Source organism: Schistocerca cancellata, chromosome 2, assembly GCF_023864275.1.
Source record: "Schistocerca cancellata isolate TAMUIC-IGC-003103 chromosome 2, iqSchCanc2.1, whole genome shotgun sequence".
NCBI classification, from domain to species: domain Eukaryota; kingdom Metazoa; phylum Arthropoda; class Insecta; order Orthoptera; family Acrididae; genus Schistocerca; species Schistocerca cancellata.
The window spans coordinates 139,239,355-139,245,550 of NC_064627.1; the positions used below are offsets into that span (position 1 = coordinate 139,239,355).

The 6,196-nt window shown below is 41.7% G+C and overlaps 1 protein-coding gene across 1 annotated transcript in view; it reads right to left on the reverse strand.

Moving 5' to 3' along the window:
- Window positions 1–5,768, reverse strand: part of LOC126151880 (guanine nucleotide exchange protein smcr8b-like) — a 104,765-nt gene extending 98,997 nt beyond the window's left edge. The window contains 1 exon segment of the mRNA XM_049915971.1: window positions 5,696–5,768. The gene's annotated coding sequence lies outside the window, so the exon portion shown is untranslated.
- Between the last annotated feature and the right edge of the window lie 428 nt (window positions 5,769–6,196).

A 6,196-nucleotide genomic window follows, 5' to 3' on the forward strand; every position in this document is an offset into this window, starting at 1 on the left:
AACTGCCTAACCTTTTTGGAGTAGAAGAAGAAAATCTGCACGAAGGAGTAATGGCTGGCAGATCTGTGTGATCAGATCTGCAAGACCCTATTTGTCTACTGCTTCATTAGGCACCAGATATGAAAAACATGTTGTAGCCCAATGACACACACACACACACACACACACACACACACACACACAAATAGTGGTTCTTGTATGCTGCTGTTGCTGAGGAGGAGGAGGATTTGTTGTTGACAAATATTGCCGAGGAAATGGCATTTTAGCACATAACTGCCAGAAACTTTGTGCAAGGAGTTTTAATTATTCCATATGGGATCTGAACCATTTCTGTTCCGCTGTAGTACAGGAAGCCTTTTAGTGATAAGATTTTCTCTTTCCTTCGCAAGCCATCTTTCCACCAAGTTGATGAGCTTGTAGTTGAGATGCATTTATTCGAGAGAGTTGCTGGCTCCCTAAGACAGATCAGCTCAATATACCACAGTCCAATGGTTCATGCCTAAACTTCCAGGTTTGATATATTTTTTCACCCGATTTGCCCTCGGGTACAATGATAAGGCTGCAAAACCCACTCCTTGCCTTGCAGCTGTGATGGTGCATTGTTAGCATTACTTTCTATAGCCACTCATTGTTCCACTTTGAGCATACTTGCTGATTCATTCAGTGACACAGATTTTCAACTGCATGAACATGTACAGGTCTGCAATGCAGTTGTCATTTCTTTTGAATGGCCAGCTACACAGCTCAGTAAGGCAACTGCCTCCATTTGACACACACCAGGAAAGTGGCAAGTTAAATATTAACTTTCTCTGTGTGCTGCTATGGTTAATTATTAAGCTACTAGTACTAGGATGGACAGGATGTGTCCACGGCATGCAGAAAAAGAAGAAGTGGGCCACAGTTAGTGAAGAGCTGAACATGCTTTTGGCTGGTTACACATCTTCAGGCTGCTTCCCAGATGTTGCTTGTTTCTCTCACGGATTCCAGGTGTTGCTTGTTTCTCTCACGGATTCCAGGTGTTGCTTGTTTCTCTCACGGATTCCAGGTGTTGCTTGTTTCTCTCATGGACTCCAGGTGTTGCTTGTTTCTCTCACGGACTCTGATGCCGAAGTATCTTACAGCGTGCCAATGAAGGGGGTCCGCCGATACTGCAATATGCTCATGTTGCTCAAGGTGCAGATTCAACGTGGAGGTTAGCCGTCCGGCCCCACCCATTCACCCTGTGAGTGGACATGTGGCCACTCCTTCAGCAGGGTCGGAACAGGCACACAGGGATAGGGGTTTGCTAGTCATTGGAAGCTCCAATATTTGGCACTTACAGAGCCCCTTAGGGACAAAGCATCCATAGCGGGATGCTATGTGGTAATCCCGTATGCGTGCTGTAGTCGCTCTAGCAGCACGCGCGTATGGGTAGGACCCACCAACCCACCCCCTATAACCGTCCACCGTGCCATTGCACAACACATCATGCTGTTGTTAAATAGTCATGATGGCACTCAGTATAGTATTTTTTTTTTTTCAATTTGTTGCATCCTTGAGCCCCTGGTTCTCGATGTACATCTAGCGGTTGATGAAGTCAACGGTCAGAGATTAAGGCAGCAAAGTTAAAGTTCTTATACACTGCAAGCGGTATGGGACTTAGTCTCTGAAAAATTAATTTCTTAATAAGTTCATTATTTGTCAGTATAGCTGGCTGATACTCAAACAACTGATTAATAGTAACTGTAGATTATTAGTAACATTACACAATGAGATGAAAAGAAATTACACTTTTATTCAAAAACAATAATAACAATGAAGTCACCACAACTTATGATACAATATTGCAGTGCCTGTGTTATTCTGACTACAAAGCAAAGTACTTTTTGACAAGAATGCATGTCCAAAAGAACAGGCACTGTGGTGACTACAGACATTATGAAATAGTTTAAATGAATCGCAATTGCGAATATGGACTACCATTGCCTGCAGAATGGAATGACGACAACGAAAATTTGTGCAGGACTGGGACTCGAACCACGATTTCTCGCCTATCATGAGCAGTCGCCTAATTTGGCTATCCATGCATGACTCACAGCCAGACTCAAACTTCCATATGTTGTCAACAACGTATCTACAACCTGTACTCAATACATCCAATACGTATATTCCCGTACAGGTCAAACGTTGTATTTGAAAGTCACTTGCCCGGTATCAGTAGATAAATACAATATTGCAGTACCTATGTTACTCTGATTACAATGCAAAGTTGCTTAGGACATGCATGCATGCACAGTTCTTAAAAGGATGTGTTATCACCATGGACAGCAATTCATGCTCTACAACATGCTGAACAGAAGGGTGGTAAGGAGCTCTTGGAAGGGTGCTTCATTCCTCCACCAGCACAGTTCAGTTGACAACTGCTGGATGGTCAATGGCACATTTGGACACACTGCAATACTTCTCCCCAATGCATCTCTCGTGTGCTCTATGGGATTTAAAAGTTGGTGGAACAGGCAGGTCAGTACATTTGCTGAATATCCTCATCTTCCAAGGGCTCCTCACGTGCACCGGTTCATATGGTCACACATTGTCATTCATGAAAATAAAGTCAGAGCTGAATGCACTCTTGAAAAGTTGCACATGGTGAAGGAATGTTTAGAGATTTGGAGGTCAGTAACCATGCAACAATATGCCTTACCACACCCTTACACCTAGACCATCAAAACTATCATGTTCAGCAACGTTCTTGGATGCATTACATATTCCCACCTCTTATCATATGGAGGTGCATCTGCAATCACTACTCAGATTGAATCTGTTCTCGCTCAAGAAGATCACACAACTCCAGTTCCTAAGCTCTTGGTATGACTGCAAATGGTGTGATCAATGTGCAGGTGTTTAATGGAACACAACATACTGGCTGTTGGGCAAACAAACCACTCCCATGCTGTCACTGTTCCCCAGTGGAGAAAACCATTCCACAGCCCACACAAGAATATGAAAAACATAGTCTGCTAAATGGTTCAAATGACTCTAAGCACTATGGGACTTAACATCTGAGGGCATCAGTCCCCTAGACATAGAACTACTTAAACCTAACTAACCTAAGGACACCACACACATCCATGCCCGAGGCAGGATTCAAACCTGCAACCATAGCAGTCACGTGGTTCCGGCCTGAAGCGCCTCATAGTCTGCTGTGATTACAGTATTAACGAGTCATAACTGGAACTGATCAATGCAGAAGAGCTTCTGTGAAATTTGGAAGGTAGGAGATGAGGTACTGGCAGAATTGAAGCTGTGAGGGTGGATCGTGAGTCGTGATTGGGTGGCTCATGTGGTAGAGCACTTGCCTGCCAAAGACAAAGGTCCCGAGTTCAAGTCTCGGTTCGGCACACAGTTTTAATCTGCCGGGATGTTTCATATCCGTGCACACTCCGCTGCAGAGTGAAAATCTCATCTTGGAAACGTGCCCCAGCCTGTGGCTATGCCATGTCTCCACATATCCTTTCTGCCAGGAGTGCTAGTTCTGCAAGGTTTGCAGAAGGGCTTCTGTGAAGTTCAGAAGGTAGGAGAGTAATTGCAGAACTGAAGCTGTGAGGATGGATCGTGAGTCATGCTTGGGTAGCTCAGTTGGTAGAACACTTGCCCTCGAAAGGCAAAGGTCCCAAGTTCGAGTCTTGGTCTGACACACAGTTTTAATCTGCCAGGAAGTTTCTTATCAGCGCACACTCCACTACAGAGTGAAAATCTCATTCTGGAATTCCCCAACCTGTTCATGTGACATACTTTCTTTTTGAGCAGATCATTTTGTACAAATTTAAACACCAGTTTCCTACTAGTTTCACCACTAATCTCACAGCAGAAAAATAAGATCATTTAGAGGATCAGCAAATAATTGAGTTTATTCCCATGATGCACTTTTTGTACCATGCCATGGACTGCCCAGAGAAAATATCTATGCAATTTCAATCTTTATCTAAAATGAAAGCCATCATATAACCGGGCGTGTATGTTTTAATGTCATTTCTTTATAAGTTTGACAATTTGTACTACTCGTTACACTCTTCCCTTTCAGTAATACATCCACTTCTACATATACATGATTACTCTGCAATTCACATTTAAGTGCTTGGCAGAGGGTTCATCGAACCACAATCATACTATCTCCCTACCATTCCACTCCCGAACAGCGCATGGGAAAAACGAACACCTAAACCTTTCTGTTCGAGCTCTGATTTCACTTATTTTATTTTGATGATCATTCCTACCTATGTAGGTTGGGCTCAACAAAATATTTTCGCATTCGGAAGAGAAAGTTGGTGACTGAAATTTCGTAAATAGATCTCACCGCGACAAAAAACGTCTTTGCTTTAATGACTTCCATCCCAACTCGTGTATCATATCTGCCACACTCTCTCTCCTATTACGCGATAATACAAAACGAGCTGCCCTTTTTTGCACCCTTTCGATGTCCTCGATCAATCCTACCTGGTAAGGATCCCACACCGCGCAGCAATATTCTAACGGAGGACGAATGAGTGTAGTGTAAGCCATCTCTTTAATGGACTTGTTGCATCTTCTAAGTGTCCTGCCAATGAAACACAACCTTTGGCTCGCCTTCCCCACAATATTATCTATGTGGTCTATGTGGTTCAATACAAATGAGCTGAGTTTGTAGCCAGGTACTATGACATATTACTATGACCTATTATAAAAATCGAATAAGTCCTTTCACAATTTTAATATTCAACATAAGATGTGCCACATATGTAGTAATGTGCTGGCTGCCTGGTATGTATATGTATAGCAAAAATCAAAACAAACAATGGAAAAATCTAGGATGGAATGTAACAATATTATGAAAAGGATGGTTGCTACTCATCATATAGCAGAGCTGCTGAGTCGCAGATAAGAACAACAAAAAGACTGTCAGAAAGTGAGCTCTTTCATCCAACCTTCATCAGAGAGGGGAAAAAGCCTCAGTAGCCACAGACTGTGGGACTTTTGTGTGTGTGTGTGTGTGTGTGTGTGTGTGTGTGTGTGTGTGTGTGTGTGAGCGCGCGCGTGCGTGCGTGCTTAATGAAAACCATCAAACACAAACTGATGGCACATGGAAGCGATGAACAACAAGGCAAAGTGAAAGCACAGAAAAGGATGTCGAAATTCATTGCGAAAAAAAATAACAAACCCACAAGTTTTACTGGTTCAGCATCATCAGCTGGGACAAACACATGTAAAAAATATAATTATAGTGTTTTAGCGTTAACTCTGAATGTATTTTACAAGCAACGTTTCAATTACACTGATCATAGCTTCGAATAATAGTTTTTACAGAAGGTGTTCGACTAATTTTGACTCTTAACGCCAAAAGGAGTTAAACTCTTAGTTGTATGTAACGCATGTGGGAAAGGAAGGGTATGTACATTGTTATATTTGAATGAGCGTTCATCCAATTTGCACAGCACACGGAGGTGATCACACAAATGTAAGTATTACGTATCGCACGCCTTCTAAAATTTCAAGAAGAGCGTAAACGTTCATCTATCCACCTTAAGGCGACTACAGTTACTGTGTCACTAAATGAAATAAAACGTACTCAAATTATTATTTACCCGTCCACAGATGAATATAAACTTCCTGCAACGCCTAATAACAAGAAGTCCAAACAATATTATATAACTTGCACCTATGAGTAACTATTTCTACTTACATGTGTATTCCAGTTACATAAACGTCAAATCACAATATTTACATATAGTACAGTCTGTTTTGTTTCACTCTGGCCTGCGATGTTACTGTGTACAAAGTTATTAGAACAACCAATGTTTGTATAGTGGCTTTTGACCTGAAGCCTATACGGCCATCTATCTGGAGTTTACGGAAGAAGGTTACGTTTATCAAGGAATTTCATTGTTAGTTTTAAAACTACAATGTCACTTTGATGAAAGAGAGTTGCTAATGGTTGATGACATCGAATAAGTTGTTGTATGAAATCGATTTGCTGGTTTCCATCCAAAAAAGTGATTGAATCCCATTGTTATTCCACCACGTTCACAATAATTGGTTACGTACAGCCCAAGAATTTGGCTATGGTTTGCTGGAACGTGTATTCGGTGAAGATAGTTAAGGAATAATCCAGGATTAAACATGATGTTAATTACGGAACTAATAATTTTTTTTATTCGCCTTAACTATGTGGAACTTGGGCTCT